The sequence below is a fragment of the Canis lupus genome, chromosome 13, assembly GCF_011100685.1.
Source record: "Canis lupus familiaris isolate Mischka breed German Shepherd chromosome 13, alternate assembly UU_Cfam_GSD_1.0, whole genome shotgun sequence".
Lineage (NCBI taxonomy): Eukaryota > Metazoa > Chordata > Mammalia > Carnivora > Canidae > Canis > Canis lupus.
The window spans coordinates 2894593-2912985 of NC_049234.1; the positions used below are offsets into that span (position 1 = coordinate 2894593).

General features: G+C 39.6%; 1 long non-coding RNA gene across 1 annotated transcript; it reads left to right on the top strand.

Annotated features, from left to right (window-relative positions):
• Position 1: 1 nt before the first annotated feature.
• On the top strand, positions 2–17705 carry LOC111098493. The gene is made up of 3 exons (XR_005368440.1): positions 2–1394; positions 16197–16291; positions 17649–17705. It is a non-coding gene; the product is annotated as an uncharacterized LOC111098493 (long non-coding RNA).
• The last annotated feature ends 688 nt before the right edge of the window (positions 17706–18393 follow it).

The window sequence follows — 18393 nt, forward strand, 5'->3', positions numbered from 1 at the left end:
GCGGGTGGGGCGGGGCTGGCGGGAGGTGAGGCCTGGGAGGAGAGGCCGCCGCTTGGAGAAAGCCTGCAGCTCCTGCGGGGAAGCGGCTCCCTTCTCGGGTGGAGGGTTCGGGTGATCGTGGAGGCCTCAGCGCGAAGAGAGGCAGCGAGCAGAGGTCGGACGGTACCGACTCGTTTCTTGGAGACTCGATGGTCTCTATCCAAATAAAGCGTCCGCTTGAAGACATCGTGTTGCAGTGATTTAAACACAGATTATTGCCGGGTTTCTCCTGAAGCAGGGTGTGAGGGACGTGGTAGTTCCCAGCGCCCCGGGTAACTCGGCGGGCAGTGGAAGAGGGCTGCAGGCAGGGCCAGGAGCAGGGACCTGGAGCCGAGAAGAGGGGGAAAGAGGAGAGCGGATATTGCAGGTGCCATACCAACGGGCCAACCCAAACCGGCAGAGCCTCCACCCAGTCAACTTAAGGAAGTTCAAAGGGAGACATGCACAGTGTAAAATGCCTCTGCCTCTCCTCCCTTTAAATGTTGGAGCTAAGATGTGCTTGGATGACCTGCAAAACCAGTTGCAAATCTCACCTAGAGTGTATAGTTAGCAATGAGAGCTCAGAACTCTGCCTACTATCCTTGGCAAACTCCATTTGGTCTTACTGATTTTTCCAACATACCCTTTTAAAAAATCCTTTCATCCTAATAAGTGTACTCTTTAATGCCCATCCTTTTATTTCCGCCGTCTCCCATCTACCTCCCCCATCGTAACTATCAGTTTGTTGTTCTCGGTAGTCAAAAGTGGGTTTCTTGGTTGGTCTCTTCCCCCCCCCCCCCCCCAACATATCTTTATTGAGCATCTAGTAGGGGGCCTGCCGTAAGGCACAACTGACAAAGAAGACTCACAAAACAGTTCAGCCTCAAGTTGTGCAGAGGATTGAATTTATCACCAGCAGACACATAAAATCTTTCCTCACTCTTCCAGCTCCTTGTCTGTTCTGTATGTTGTTGGACACACTGTTTCTGCCACAGACCATTTTACAAATTAGTTTTGCCTGAGGTTCCAGCTGGCATTTAGATAGTAAAGTATAAACCCAGAAGAGAGTTTTCCAGTGGCCAGTTCAGTTCAGGGTGTTTTATTTTCTCCCAATTTTCTGCATCAGAGCAGATTCATACTAGACTTAATGGATGAACAAATTGATCAGGGTTATTTTTTCTGAGACATTAGAGTCATGGTACTTTGACTCCCAAGTAAATTTTTTCAGAGAGTGACTCACTTAAAATAATATTTCAACACCCTCCCCTTTTAAAATTTGTCTTTGGTTTTCTGCTAGACGCGGCACCAGAAATTTGACAGAAATTAGGGGTGCCTGGCTGGCTCAGTCTGAAGAGCACATAACTCTTGATCTCCAGGTAATGAGTTCAAGCCCCATGTGGGGTACAGTGATTACTTAAATAAATAAAACTTTTTTTAAAAAAGATATTAAAAAATAATAAAATAAAAAAATAAAAAAGATATTAAATCTTACTTAAAATGGAAGTTGTTTCTCTAATCTCAATTATGTGTCTAGATAGAATATATGCCTTTTTTGTTTTAGAGGACATTTAGGGATCTCTCTGCACCAATAAATTGTGGATTTGCTTTAGGAAACAGTTAAATTAGGTGTTTGCTTCTTGTTTTAACTAACAAGGCATGTGCGTGTGAAACAATAGGAATTACTGGATTTTACATACTCAAGGAATTTGAGCTCATGAAATAAAGGTGTAATAAGGTTGCAGGGAAACAAGAATAGAGAAAGTCATGAAGGCCCCACGTGATAAGTATTTTGAGGAATAGGAACATAATGGCAAGGATAATGGCAAAACAATAAAGAGGCCCTATGAACTTGAACTAAGGAAAACTACTCAGAGAATTTCATGTAGCCTCACCTGTTTTATTTTCTTCCCTGCTCAACTTTGTTGCTTCAGTCAACTTGCTCAACCTTCTATGCCTTAATTGCCACATCAATAAAATACTGGTAATAAAAACACTTAACTTGTCAAGTGGTGTTGAGGATTAAATGCAATTTTCTATATGTGTAATATATAAGATATAGGTATCTTATATAAGTAATTATAATTATGTAGGACCTATCTTATTACATAATTATAAGAGATATACAAGTAATTATAATCATATATATATAGCTTAGCAACATTCCTTGCACAAAGTAATTGAACTATGATTATTCATTTATAAGTGGACATATCTGATGTCTCTACTGTTCAGAGTTGTGAAGATAAAATGAATGATATATTTGAAATGTCCTTAAAAAGTGAGGGCACCTGGATGGTACAATCAGTTAAGCGTCTGACTCTTGGTTTCTGCACAGGTCGTGATCTTAAGATCGTGAGATTGAGCCCCTTGTGGGACTCTGCTCAAGGTACACCCTGCTTGAGATTCTCCCTCTCCCAATGCCCCTACCAGTTGTGCTTTCTCTCTCAAATAAATAAATAAAAATCTTTTTTTTTTTAAAGTGGGATATAAAGGTGTTCCCTCTGGAAACACAAGCTTGTGTTAGTTTCTTAGCACTAATGAGACTTAAGGGATGAGACAATAAATAGGCTCCACTCACCTACAAGGGACAGTCATGACCTCTTCAGATCTATGTTATACATTAAAATAAGAGTTCAGGGGAATTTGCAAAGGCGCATTATTCAAATTGGAAAAACCTCAAAAGATGTACTCTACTGATGAAACAGCAGTTACATGATCTTTTAAGTTTAATTACAATTTGGTCAGGTTATAATCTCACTCTTAACATTATGATTTAATTGGAGAAATGCAGCATAGTGCAGCGGGCTTTGGAATCAGAATTGGGTACAAATCTTGGTTTGTCTATAAGAGCTATGTGACCTTAGGCTAAATTGGACATACTAATACCCAATTCCATCAGATTATTGCAAGCATTAGGTAGAAAGTAAGGAGAGAGCTCCACATAGTGCTCTAGATCACAATCACCTATTGTTGGAATAATCTGGAGTTTGTGGTAGAGACAAACTAGTTAGTTCTTCACCAAACCCATTCTGCTCTTTCAGAGCCACGCTGGATTCCATGGCATGGGTCTCCCTTGCTGTTCTGTGTGGCCATGTGAGTAAGCACTAACTAATGTTATATGACCAAAGTGATATGGTCCACTTGTAAGCCTGTGCCATAAAATCTTCTGATTTGAACCTCTGTTCAGTCCCTGAAAAGAACTGTCTGCCAAGTGAATCGAGAGGATCTCAAGGCTTTAGAGGAGAGTGGGAACATGAAATGAAAGGAGCTGAATCTCTGAAAACCTATTCCCTGATCATTTTAGACTTTATTGAGGGATAACTTCTAATTTTTAAGCCATTGAGATTTAGGTTTATCTCTTGTAACAGCTATCACTATAATACATGTAAATGCCATTGGCAGTCCAAAGCATGGGAAACATTAAAAAAGAAAAAGAAAGGAAAAAAAAAAAGGGAGGAAAAAGAAATGAAGTTAAGGAGTAAGTAAAAGTAGCATTTCTTCTCAATTCTAAATCAAACTGATAGTCTCACTACTTACTCTCTTTTAAAAATTTACTATTTATGTACAAAAAAAAAAAGAAAAATAGAGCTACCATATGATCCAGTAATCACACCACTGGATATTTACCCAAAGAATACAAAAACGCTAATTTGAAATGATATATGCACCCCTATGTTAATTGCAGCCTTATTTACAATAACCAAGATATGGAACCAACCCAAATAGCCATAGATAAATAAATGGAGGAAAAAGAAGTGGATTCAAGAAGGGATGTTACTTAGCCATAAAGGAGAATAAAATCCTCCCATTTACAGCAACATAGATGAATCTAGAGTGTGTAATGCTAAGCAAAATAAATCAGAGAAAAACAAATACCATATGATTTCACTCATATGTGGAATTTAAGAAACACAACAGGAGGGACACCTGGGTGGCTCAGTGGTTGAACTTCTGCCTTTGGCTCAGAGCGTCATCCCAGAGTTCCGTGATCAAGTCTCGCATCGAGCTCCCTGCACGGAGCCTGCTTCTCCCTCTGCCTGTGTCTCTGCCTCTCTGTGTCTCTCATGAATAAATAAAAATCATTTTTTTTTTTTAAGTAAAATCTCACTGGAGACAAGAAAGCATTAAAATAGACTCGATTGGGGAACCCTGGGTGGTGCAGCGGTTTAGCGCCTGCCTTTGGCCCAGGGCGCGATCCTGGAGACCCAGGATCGAATCCCAAGTCGAGCTCCCGGTGCATGGAGCCTGTTTCTCCCTCTGCCTGTTTCTCCCTCTGCCTGTGTCTCTGCCTCTCTCTCTCTCTCTCTCTCTCTCTCTCTCTCTCTCACTGTGTGCCTATCATGAATAAATAAAATAAAAAAAAATAGACTGTTGATAATCAACACACTCTAGCCCTATGTTCTATGATATTTTAGTCATAGATGGGGTTTTCTGCGCAATGATTTAAAAAAAAACAAAAATGTTAACAGAACCAAACTAATTTTGAGCTCTCATTTCATACATTCATCAAGCACTTAATGAGGACTCACAGGTTAGGGGTTATGTTGCTCACTAGGGATAAAAATGTGTAGATCATGGTCCCTCCCTGAAAGAGCTCACAGTTATCAGGACAGACATTGACACCAAATGCAGTAACAGTGAAGCACAGTGAAGTAACAGCTAGTTGTGTTTGAATCTGAGCTGTAAGCACTATCCATAGAAAGGTGAGGAAGTTTCCCTGAAAAAAAAAACTCATACTCAAGCTATAAATTACTGATTTGATTATCAACAGAGTCTATTTTAATCCTTTCTTGTCTCCAATGAGACGTTTAATTCCCCAGTGAAATTTTTAGTTTCCTTGAATTCTTAATTGATAGGTCACTATATGATAGACATCATGTCTCTTGCATTCTATTAAGGACACAGACATTTTCTAGAGTATTCTTTTCCTATAGTAAGTTACTTTAGATATATGCTCTTCATTGAAATCTTCAGTTAGTGCTCTGTTTCCTTGAACTGTAGAATTTTTGGTTGCTTTTATGTTGTAGTGATGATTGTTTTCCTATTACATGTCAATGAGGGAAGTTCCTTCCAGTCTGAGTTGGCCAACTGATAGATGAAATTTCCTCTGCTTCTCTTTACCATCCTCTTGAGAACTGTTAGGTCTTAAGTTGTAGGAAGGTGCAAAGACATGCTCCTTTGGCGAAAACCTAGAATCCAGGAGATGTTTACATTTACCACCTGTTGAGTAGCTACCATGGCAAGATCTTGTCCTGACTCACTGTCCAGTTGATTGCAATGAGCAAAAATTATGTTGTCAAGAATCAGAGGCTATCTGTGGTTGTTTTGCTTTGTTTTTCCTGTGGTTGTTTTTTAATGAGCTGTGATAAATGTAAAAACTACAAGCATGGATACTATGGGCTCTTACTGTGATTCCATATGTTCCTTTGTCTGCAACTCCTTATTCCTGGGGCCAATCCATCACATTTTAGGACCAGCCACCTCTGCCTCCCTAGCCCTCTGTACTTTTGTTGTGCCTTCTTTGGGGATTGTAGATTCTGACTGAATAACAGTTTGAAGGCTTAACTTCTACCTAGCAACTCTGCTCTTCTTTTTCCAAACATTTTTTTGAATTTTTATTTTAAGTAGGCTTCACACTCAACATGGGGTTTGCACTCACAACCCCTGAGATTAAGAGTCACATGCTTGGGACGCCTGGGTGGCTCAGCGGTTGAATGCCTGCCTTCAGCCCAGGGCGTGGTCCTGGAATCCCAGATCAAATCCCACATCGGGCTCCCTGCATGGAGCCTGTTTCTCTCTCTCTGCCTATGTCTCTGCCCCTCTCTCTCTCTCTGTGTCTCTCATGAATAAATAAATAAAATTAAAAAAAAAAAAGAGTCACGTGCTCTACCTACTGAGCCAGCTAGAAACCCCTGTTCTTCTTTTTCAGAGGATAAATGATCCATGATAAAGTTTCTAGGTTTAGCTTTCCGTACTGTAAGTGAAAATTCCTCTTGTTAATGGTTGACTCCTATTTTTCACAAACACTTTCATGGCATTTTAATGGGAAGATGAATCTTAGCTTGACACCATTTTTAACATCTGTAAGTCTCCAGTCAATTGTGTATACACACTCACACACATACATAATTTTATTTTAAAAAGAGCCAACAGGCCCCAAATGGAGTCAATTGTGCTAAGCCCATGTCACTAAACCAAGACTCAATCCCTAATGTAATTGCATTTTCTCTCTCTCTTTTTTTTTTTAAGAATTTATTTACTTACTCATGAGAGACAGAGAGAGAGAGAGGCAGAGACATAAACAGAGGGAGAAGCAGGCTCCATGCAGGAAGCCCAATGCAGGACTTGATCCTGGGATTCCAGGATCAGGCCCTGGGCCAAAGGCGGAAGCTCAACCGCTGAGCCACCCAGGCATCCTTGTAGTTGTATATTCAACTTTTCCCGAGAATGTAATCTTACCAGTCAGTCTGGAATTTCCTGGTCAGTACTACTGAGGGAATCTACCTGATAGACCCCCCTGCCCTATCCCCAAAAGGAAGGTGACCTTGTCTGAAACAGCGGACTCTTTGCTTCTAACCCCCTTTTGTTTTATCCCTTCCTCTCTGCCTAGGAAAGTCTTTCATTTTGTAGAGTTCAGTGGAGCTTCTTTCTTTCTTTTTTTTTCTTTAATTTTTTATAAAGATTTTATTTATTTGACAGAGGGAGCACAAGCAGGGAATTACAGGCAGAAGCAGGCTCCTCGCTGAGCAGAGAACACTATGAGATATGGGAGCTCAATCCCAGGACTCTGGAACCATGACCTGAGCCAAAGGCAGATGCTCAACTGAGTGAGCCACTCAGTAGCCCCTGGAGCTTCTTTCTATATGCTAGATAGGGTGCTACCCAATTCATGAATTGTTGAATAAAGTCAATTGGATCTTTAAAATTTACTCAGTTAAATTGTGTTTTGATTTATTTTTTATTTTTTTTAAATATTTTATTTATTTATTTATGAGAGACGCACACAGAGAGAGAGATGCAGAGACACAGGCAGAAGGAGAAGCAGGCTCCATGCAGGGGACCCGATGTGGGACTCGATCCCGGGTCTTCAGGACCAGGCCCTGGGCTGAAGGCGGTGCTAAACCGCTAAGCCACCCGGGCTGCCCCAAAGTGTGTTTTTAAATATATATGTATAGAGTTTTTTTTACATATAGTTAGTAGAATTTTTTTTTATTGCAGTTTTACATTCACAGCACAATGGAGAGGAAAGTACAGAGATTTCCCATATACTCCTGCATAGCTCCAATTCATGCACGGCCTCCTCTGTTTTCAGCATCTCATACCAGAGTAGCATATCTGTTAAAATTCATAAAATTGCTTTGTTAAAATTGAATGGTATATTTTTGTCAAAATATATTCACAAATCATTATCAGCCAAACTCCAAAGTTTACATTAGGGTTCACTCTTGGTGTTATACATCCTATGGGTTTTGACAAACGTATGATGACATGTGTGCACTTACAGTAACATACAAATCATGTCATAGCATATATGCACACCATACAGCATCACACAGAAACCTATGCCCTGCCTGTTCATGTCTCCTTCTTATCCAATGGCAACCACTGATCTTTATATTGTTTCCATAGTTTTGTTTTCCAGAGTGTCATAGAGTTGCAATAATAGGATATGTAGCCTTTTCACATTGGCTTCTTTCCTTAGTAATATGCATTTAAGATTCCTCTATGTCAGGACGCCTGAGTGGTTCAGTGGTTGAGCATCTGCCTTCGGCTCAGGGTGTGATCCTGGAGACCCAGGATAGGGTCCCGCATGGGGCTCCCTTCGAGAAGCCTGCTTCTCCCTCTGCCTGTGTCTCTGCCTCTCTCTCTCTGTGTGTCTCTCATGGAAAAAAAAAACAAAACAAAACAGATTCCTCCAAGTCTTCTCATGGCTTTCCTTCATAGCTTTTTATTTCTTCTTAGTGCTAAATAATATTCCATTGTCTGGATGTACCACAGTTTATTTACGTTTGTTTCCAGGTTTTGCCAATTATGAATAAAACTCATCTACTCTGGAGAAATACCAAGGAACACCATTGCTGTATCATATAATAAAAGTGTGTTTAGTTCTATAAGAAACTGCCAAACTGTCTTTCACAGAGACTATACTATTTTGCATTCCACCAACAATGAATGAGAGGTCCTGTTGCTCCACATCTTTGTCAGCATTTCATGTAGTCATTGTTCTGGATTTTGGTCATTCTATTTTTTTTTTTAAGATTTTATTTATTTATGCATGAGAGATGCAGAGAGAGAGGCAGAGGGAGAAGTAGGTTCCCCATAGGGAGCCTGATGTGGAACTCAATCCCAGAACCCCGGGATCAAGACCTGAGCAAAAGGCAGACTCAGGAGCCACTCAGGCTTCCCAATTATGGCCATTCTAGTTTTGGCCGTAGTGGTATCTTGGTCTTCGGCTTCGTTGTTGTTGTTTTTCTCACTGCTTTTTGAATTTGCATTTCCCTGATGAGATATGATGTGGAGCATCTTATATGCTTATTTGCCATCTGTATATCTTCTTTGATGTGGTGTCTTTTAAAGTCTTTGGTCCACTTTTTAATCTGGTTGTTGTTTTCTGACTGTTAAGTTTTAAGAGTTCTTGTGTATTTTTGGATAATAGTCCTTTATCAGATATGTATTTTGTAAATATTTTCTCTTGTATCTAGCTTGTCTTCTCATTCTCTTGACCTGTTAAGTATTTTAATGTATCATAGAGTCACATTTTGTAAAAACAAAGGTAAAGATTTTAATTTGGTGTTATGTATTAGAAGAGCTTTTGGAAGTTACCACTGAGATTAGTGGTGCAAAAAATGAAGATGCTTGCTTAGAATACGTACCAGGAATTTTGTCTGAATTCAGGAGTCATTTAATTTGAGAGGTACTCATATGCACAAAGAAAAATGAAAAAAATACAGGTCCTACCATGTTTGTTCATCCAGTGGAGCTTGTCACTAGTTGACAATGGCTTAAGGAACGTAAAGGCTGCTGGGAGCTCACAGTTTCAAAAGTGCATAATTTATAATTCAGAAGTGATCAGTGGCAATCATGGAGTAAAAGTTCAGAGAAATAATTTTTTTCCTTTCTGACATGTATTTTGGTCCTGGAGTACCCAAGAATAAGCAAAGGGAACATTTGGAATTCATTAAGGATTTAAAATACAATAAGAATGCATATATATCAGAAGATACTTAAAAAAAAAAAATTCCCCCCTCTAGTAAAACAGGCATCTGGAAAAGGAATCAAGGGCAATGTGAATTTCTGGCAGTTTTCCCAGAACCTGATATAAAATTTTTCCTGGACCTAAGAGCAGAATTTCTGTTTTCTAGTTCTCCTGGTCTTCCTCTGGGGCAATTGCTCTCAACTTGAAATTATTTTTAGGAGGAGTTCACACACTTTCTTGGCCATGAAATCCTCAGGATCCCTGAAATATTTCAATATTTCAGCAACTTAATAGGAAATTTACACCAAATCCACTCTCTAGGACATAAGATGGTTATTCTGGGTAAGTCAGAGATGTGTGTTTTTGACATGACTAAGTTTCATACAGTTAATGCCCCACTTATTTGTTAAACATTGACTTTTTTTCAGTCAGGCTAATATATAGTTAGTAGGCTTCAGGCTTGAACAATTAAACAATGAATAAGTAACAACTAGAGGAACATTTGAATTGGTAAGCGATCAGTAGAAGGAAAGGACACAGGAGTAGAACCATTACTCTCAACCACCATTTGTTAAAAGATCTATCTAAGCAGTTTATAAGAAGAGGTCACCTTCCTTTTGTGACTTTTCCTATCACAGCAGCACAGCTAGCAATAGCTTATGCATGGAAACAGCATAAATAAGTCAAAATGTATCAGCGAGGCAGCATCTGTAGATAGGAGAGGGTAAGGATTAAAAACAGTACAAAGGTCAAGCTTTAGAAGGAACAATTAACCCTGAGCTGCTGACAAAAAAAGACTTGATTGTTTTATTGGACTGAATTGAGAGTCAGAGGTCAGGGAGAAGGAGAAGTGGGTGTTGTACTTGACCAAAAATAAAGGGAATGTTAAACGCAGAGAAAGCATTTAATGTCTTCTGCATAGACAGAAAGGAGAGCATGTAGTATCATGAGGCCTTGGTTGTGATATCCCACTGTTCTCCTTTGCTGAAACTTATCAATGGCCTTTCTAGAAGGGCAAGTAAATATTATCAGGACCAGGGGATTCTGGAATGTCAGTGAGACATACAACATTGACCATGGATAGCTTTCATCATCTTTGGGAAAACAGAACATTATCGATGGATCTGGATTCTGGAAAGACCACATTTATTCTTTTTATTCTTTCATTCATTCTTGAACAGATGTTTATCGAATAGCTCTTTTTTTTTTTTAACATTTATTTATTTATTTGAGAGAGAGCCAGAGCACCAGCAGGAGGGTCAGAAGGAGAGGGAGAAAGAATCTGAAACAAATTCTGTGCTGAGCACGGTGCCTGACTTTTGGGGCTCCACTTCACAATCCTGAGATCATGACCTGAGTCGAAACCAAGAGTCCGTTGCCTAACTGACCATGTCACCCAGGTACCCCTGAATAGCTCTTTAAATATCAGATATAACCTGCTAAGAGTGGAAAGATGGAAACAAAAAAGAATCTTCTGGATCACAATGGAGTCATATTTTAGTGGAAAAGGTACATATGTTCTGTTAGCCACATTCTTATAAATAATTGGTAAAGACTGGAAGAATGGAAGGAAGAGGAACAAATGGGATTTTATAAGAAGAGAATAGCATTTTGGAGATTACCAATACTACTACATATGAATAATAACATGAATGAATGAAATTCACCAATGAACACATTCTCAGTATATATCTAAATCCAGAAATTCCAGGAACTATTTCTCTACTAATTAAAGCTGAGTAAGTTTTCTTTATGTTGATTTCTCTGCAAGGAATCCTTTTTTTTTTTTTTTTTTTTTTTTTTAATGATAGTCAGAGAGAGAGAGAGGCAGAGACACAGGCAGAGGGAGAAGCAGGCTCCATGCACCGGGAACCCGACGTGGGATTCGATCCCGGGTCTCCAGGATCACGCCCTGGGCCAAAGGCAGGTGCCAAACCACTGCGCCACCCAGGGATCCCTCTGCAAGGAATCCTGATAGAGATTTGGTTACTGATGAAATGAAATAAGGAAGAAAAGGAGAAGTGAGACAAGACTTGGATAATCCAATTATGTATAAACACTGAAAATAAATGGGATATTGTGATTTTTGAAATATTTATCTTGATTCAGGGGACAGATTCAAGACATTTAAAGGGCCACTAAAATTCAAATATCGGGGTGCCTGGGTGGCTCAGTTGGTTAAGCATCTGCCTTTGGCTCAGGTCATGGTCCCATGGTCCCAGGTCCCAGGGTCCCAGGGTCCTGGGATTAAGATATTTTGCTGAGCTGGGAGTTTGCTTCTCTCTCTCCCTCTCCCTCTGCCCCTCCACCACTCATGCACGCACACACAGATGTGCTCTCTCTCAAATAAATAAATAAAATATTTTAAAACATAAAATTCAAATATCATCTTCATGTCTATTTCTGAAAAAAAATCTATATAAAGATTATATATAACAACAAAACCTAATATTTTATAAAAGCCAAAATTTAATCCCTTGTTTCTTAGATCATTTCCATAGAATTAAAAAAAAAAAACAGGTATACTTAAAAACTACATATCAATAATAATGATGTGGGAAACAAAGAAAAAAGAAAAAAAATACATTTCCTTACTGCCCACAGCCCATTGACAAGTTCTTTAAATAGCATAGGGACCTTACCCTGGGAGCTCAGCTGCCTTGATGTTGACACTTTGCTAAAGGCAAACGATAATCTTAGCCTGACCCCCAGCATCCTGTAAGTCTTCAACATGTAAAAATTCCTTTGGAAGGGGAGCCTGGGTAGCTTAGTTGGTTAAGCACTGGACTCTTGATTTAGGCTCAGGTCATCATCTCAGCGTCCCAGAGATCCGGCCCCTGTCAGGCTCTGTGCTCAGAAAGGCATCTGCTTCTCTCCCCCTTTCTCTTCCAATCTACTCCCAATCTACTCTATTTATTATATAAAATAAATAAAATAAAATAAATAAAAATTCTGGAAATTTCGTTTATCTCTACCCCCAGAATACACGTTAGGAATCATCCTTTAAGCATATGGCCCACTGATACACATCTGAAGGATCTCATAATCATTTACTAAAAACTAATAAATGACCTTTTCCTAACAGTAGCTAGCTAACCCCCTCAGGGTCCTGGAAACCTTGTTTCCAAAATATCTTGGAGGCCTGTGCTTTCCCTAACTCCCTTCCCAACTTGAAAGTACTTAATAGGCCTCTCCTCATGACCCCATGCTGTTCTTTCTGCCCATGGTTCCTGTCCCCCTGCTGTAATAGAACCACCTTTTTGCACTGAAAACATCTCAACAATTCTTCCTTTGCTGTCGGCTCTGAACCTCAACCTTCAAACCACATCAATAATAGTTTTTTTTCAAAGGTAATCTCTATGCTGAACATGAGGCTTGAACTCACTACCCCAAGATCAAGCATTGTGCATTCCACTGACTGAGCCAGGCTGTGCCCCAATAATAAGGGTTTTTTAATTGCTACTAAAAATGAGGCTTTTTTTTTTTCTAACAATGTGTCTTTATCTTAATAATTTAGCACCTAGCACAGTTTCTTGAAAAAATTATTTCTATGTTTACTGAATGAGTGATACCTCAATTAATGAGTATTGGGTGTTTTTAGATTCTTTTATAGAAAAATTGTATTTCTTGTTCAGAGCTTTCAAGATGACAAAGGCTTGAGAACCTTTAAGAAGAAAATGTAGGGATCCTTGGGTGGCTCAGTGGTTTAGCACCTGCCTTCGGCCCAGGGCGTGATCCTGGAGACCCAGGATCAAGTCCCACATTGGGCTCCCTGCATGGAGCCTCTTCTCTCTCTGCCTGTGTCTCTGGCTTTCATTCTCTGTGTCTCTCATGAATGGATAAATAAAATCTTAAAAAAAAAAAAAAAAGAAAAGAAAAAGAAGAAGAAAATGTAAATGTGGCTTGTGGAGTCTGTAAGTTTTGTCCAAACTTAGTAATACTGGGGATCCCTGGGTGGCACAGCGGTTTGGCGCCTGCCTTTGGCCCAGGGCACGATCCTGGAGACCCAGGATCAAGTCCCACGTCGGGCTCCTGGTGCATGGAGCCTGCTTCTCCCTCTGCCTATGTCTCTGCCTCTCTCTCTCTCTCTGTGTGACTATCATAAATAAATAAATAAATAAATAAATAAATAAATAAATAAATCAATCAATCAATCAATCAAACTTAGTAATACCAATACTAATTAATATTTTTTCTTAGTAATATCAATACAATTTTTTTGTATTTTTTTCTTAGTAATAGTAATCCAATTTCTAATATACAGTGGACACAGTGCTACCCAGAATAAAGACCATATTTCTCACTGCCCACTCAGCAAGATGAACCTTGTAAATTAAGTGATAAGTGATAGCCAAGAGGAAAAGAAGAGGTTTCATGTGAGATTCCTGGCAAGTGTCCCTAAAAGAAAGAATGCCCACTGCTCTGTCCCCTTCCTTTTTTTTTTTTTTTTAAGATTTTATTTATTCATGAGAGACAGAGAGAGAGAGAGAGGCAGAGACACAGGCAGAGGGAGAAGCAGGCTCCATGCAGGGAGCCCGATGCGGGACTCGATCCCAGGACCTCAGGATCATGCCCTGGGCCGGAGGCAGGTGCCAAACCACTGAGCCATCCAGGGATCTCCTGTCCCTTCTCTTTCCTGATGGCCAGAATGTGGACCTAAGGAGGGTTCAGGCAGCCAACTTGGACTGAGGTGGAATTCTAAGGAAAGAACAGCAAAGCACAGATGGCTTGGGGCTCTCACAACATGTGGGAACTATGGTACTAGCCCTAATCAGCATTTTTGTTATTGTTGTTAATGAGTAGAACCTTATAATTACCCACTGATAATTTGGGGTTTATGTCATTGAAGTCAAGCCTAATCCTAACCAATAATGATATAAATAGCCCTAAAATGGTTATCTATTCTATATACTTGTCATGGATACTATGCCTCAAGGTTGAAATTCATCTTCTTCTGCCTTTTTTTTTTTTGGGGGCTATAGATGTCCAATTGATCTAGAACCATTTTTTGGAAAGGCTATCCTTCTTCCATTGAATTTCTTTTGTACTTTTGCCAAAAATCAGTTGGGCATATTAGTATGGGTCTATATAGTTCATTCTTTTTATTACTGAATAGTATTTCATGTATGGACATACTACATATCTTTATTCATTCACTGGATTTTGGACGTTTGGTTGTTGTCTTTGTTTTCGTTTTTGCTTTTGCTTTTGGCTGTTAGGAATAAAGCTGCTGGGAACACATACCAGTTTTTATGTGGACAGATGCTTTTTTTTCTCTCGGATAAATATCTACGAGTGGAATTGTAGGATTGTATGCTAAGTATATGTTTAATTTTATAAGAAATTGGGACGCCTGTATGGCTCAGCGGTTGAGCGTCTGCCTTTGGCTCAGGGCGTGATCCCAGAGTTCTGGGATTGAGTCCCACATCGGGCTCCCTGCATGGAGCCTGTTTCTCTCTCTGCCTGTCTCTGCCTCTCTCTGTGTGTCTTGCATGAATAAATAAAATCTTTTTAAAAAGTTTATAAGACATTGTCACACTGTTTTCCAAAGTGGCTGTACTATTTTACATCCCCAAAAGCAATGTGAGAGCTCCAGTTGTTCTACATCCTTGTCAAACCTTAGTATTATTGTCATTCTCTTTGATTATAGCCACTCTAGTGGGTGTGTAGTGCTATCTCATTGTGGTTTTAAAATGCATTTCCCTAAATGACAGATGATGTTAGGCACTTTTTTTATGTGCATCTTAACCTTTTTTCTCATTTTTAAATTTTTTGGTCTTACTAGTTTTGTTTCTATAAAACACCAAATAAGTGTTGTTGTTGTTTTTTTTCTCCAAATAAGTGTTTTGAGGGAGCTTACCTTCAAAGAAAACTTGAAGTAGTTCTTCCCAGGTTCAAAGGATCCTAGGTCTTTCAGAAAACAAAAGTTGCTTCTCATTGAAAAGAGAGAGAGAAAGAGAAAACTATTGTAATTTATCTGGTGTATATATTTGGATTTCCATGTACAGTACTAAGTTGTTAAAAGGAGGATATATAACTAAAAAAACATAGTGCTTACTGCTCATTCTTTGGTGACTTAAAGTAAATGTGATGTTTTGTTGGTCATACTACTAACTAAATGTTGAAGGAATTAACTGCTTTAAGCCAGTGTTTTAGCATTTTAGTGAATAACTCTTCTTGTAATTTTTCATACCATTCTTTTTTTCTAACTTTGAAAACCCTGTGTTGCAAAAGATGTGTGTTGGGACATGCTTTTCTCTTTGTGGCAATAAATGCCACAGATCCAGAAGGTGATGGCACTGGAGAGGGATGGAGGAAAGTGGAGTTTTCCATCTTGCTTTTCATTTCAATCCAGTAGATTAAAGACTGGTAGTAGATTTGAGACCAGGGTCCACCAGGCACTACAAGATATGATGCCAACCCAGGAGTACAGGTTAATCACACTGTAAAAAGTGTTAACATACTGGCTAAAATAGAGGGCAATTGTCTACTTTCACTGCTATAAATCAACCGTTAAAGCACATTTCACTAAAATAAAGAATTCTTCAGGCATCAACCTCTTTGGTAGTGAACTGTGCTGCCTCAAAGACTGTAGGTTTCCCATCATTGGAAATATTCCCACAAATGTTGCATAACATCTGACAGGAATGATGTGGAAGTCTACAATTGGTTAGATTGTTTAAAATATCTTAATTTTATTTACAGGTTAATTTGATTGCATCACAACTCTTAGAGGCAGTTGGCATAGTAAGAAGAATGGGGTATAGGGCAGTCCTGGTGGCCTAGGGTTTAGCACAGCCTGCAGCCCAGGGTGTGATCCTGGAGATCTGGGATCGAGTCCCACAACGGGCTCCCTGCATGGAGCCTGCTTCTCCCTCTGCCTGTGTCTCTGCCTCTCTTTCTGTGTCTCTCATGAATAAATAAATAAAATCTTTTAAAAAAAAACTAATATGAAGTAAGTTTCTTTATTCTTATTTTACAGAAAACAGAGACACACAAAATTGAAGTAACTCACTCAAGAGTCTTCAGTTAGTAAGAGGCAGCACTGGAATCCAAACAAAGCCAGATTCTGACATGGTATGTTAACCACTATGGTCCCCTGCCTCCCATCATTATTTGTACTTGTTTTCTAAGCTTGAACTACTCTAAAACTCGCTTTGCCCTTAAACCTGCCCTCAGCTATGTTTGCAGATATCATTGCATATATTATCCTATAAACTTATTGGAATCTAACATGTATAAATGTGGACAATATGTGATCTGTTACGCATACCTAGGTTTCCTCCCCTATAGGCCTAAGATCTAAAAGCTGATTTCTTCCAATTGATATTTCATTCAATTAAAAAATATCCAAAAGTTTCCAAGGATTAGTGTAAAGGATGAATATTGGTATTTGCTAATATTAATTTTTAATTAACATATTGAAAAGAAACAAACAAGTTTGAGTATTATCCTTATAACTTTTGCTTATCTCTTTTCTTTTCACTTTGGAGCTTTTTAAAATTTTAATTTTCAAACCATAATTTTTATTTTGTTTCAAAATTAAGATCCCCTGCAATACACCTCTTAGTGGTTCCCCTTTTCCATTTTAATCTGGCTCCTACCTCAAAGAAATAGATAGGTTCTTGTTCATGACCTGAAGGACAAAGTTCCAAACCTATAATAGAGGGAGGAAATTACAGGAGTAGGGGCTATGATAGTCGCAGAGAGAGAGAGAGAAGCAGAGACATAGGCAGAGGGAGAAGGAGGCTCCATGCACCGGGAGCCCGACGTGGGACTCGATCCCGGGTCTCCAGGATCGCGCCCTGGGCCAAAGGCATGCGCTAAACCGCTGCACCACCCAGGGATCCCTCAAATCTATTTTTTAAAAAAGATTTTATTTATTTACTAATGAGAGAGAGAGAGAGAGAGAGAGAGAGTGAGGCAGAGACACAGGCAAGAGGGAGAAGCAGGCTCCATGCAGGGAGCCCTGACATGGGACTCGATCCAGGGTCTCCAGAATCACACCCTGGGCTGAAGACGGCGCTAAACCACTGAGCCCCTCGGGCTGCCCTCAAATCTAGTTTTTAAGTATGCTTTTAAGACTTTACATATTAGGGGAGTGCACATATTTGGTATAGAATGAATGGTATTGTACACAGTTCTATTTATATAGAATAATTTTGAATGAGATCTGCTTGACACAGGGTCTTGCTAATTAGATTGTGAACTATTAGAGTCAGGGACAGTTTTCTTCTTTGTATCACCTGAAGCAGGTGAAGAATTTTGAATTCTTATTGGAATCATAGAACCTAGACTTTACAATCCGTGTGGCCCAACCGCTCATTCAATAAATACAGCCTTTTGAATAGGCCAGTGCCAGGATGTTCCCATTTCAGACAGCAACTAATTTGACTTCTGTTGAATATTTCTTTTCTTTTCTTTTCTTTTTAAGATTTTATTTATTCATTCATGAGAGACACAGAGAGAAAGGCAGAGACACAGGCAGAGGGAGAGGCAGGCTCCCAATAGGGAGCCTCTGCGGAACTTGATCCCAGGACTCCAGGATCACATCCTGAGCCAAAGGCGGACACTCAACCTCTGAGCACCCCAGGTGCCCCCTGTTGAATACTTCTAATTGTTATTTTTTTCAAGTGAAAGAAAGAAGAAAGAAAAAAATTTCGATATTGAACCCAAACCTGGAAGTTTGTACCCATTTTTCATTTTTTTCATATGATGGTTATTCAAATTTTGAACATATCATTTGTGTTTTCCTTTACACCTCTCCTCTCTCAGAAAAAGTCAATGGCTCTTTCCACCATTCCCAGCTGGACATATGAGAATCACTGGGACAGGCGCAGGATCTCAGAAAACTTTTTCAAACACCACCACACATCCTGCGGTGGGACTCACCTTAGGGTTCAGAGAAGAGAGCCAACATCACAGCCTAGATTCTCTAAGAAATAGAGGCTGAGAAAGAGATGCGAGTACAAAAGGCTTACTGGGAGGGAAGACTTACCAAGGAAAAGGGGAGAAAGCAGAACTGGGCAGGCAGAGCAGTCAAATCATCAGACCTGACCACGTTGGCCAGCCCCAGGAGCAGCGGTGTCGCAGAGATGGCTTGCTAGAGGAATCTTGCATTGAGGGGAAATGGCTAGGCCTGTGCACCACCATCTTGTTCAGTTATTGACCAGGGATCC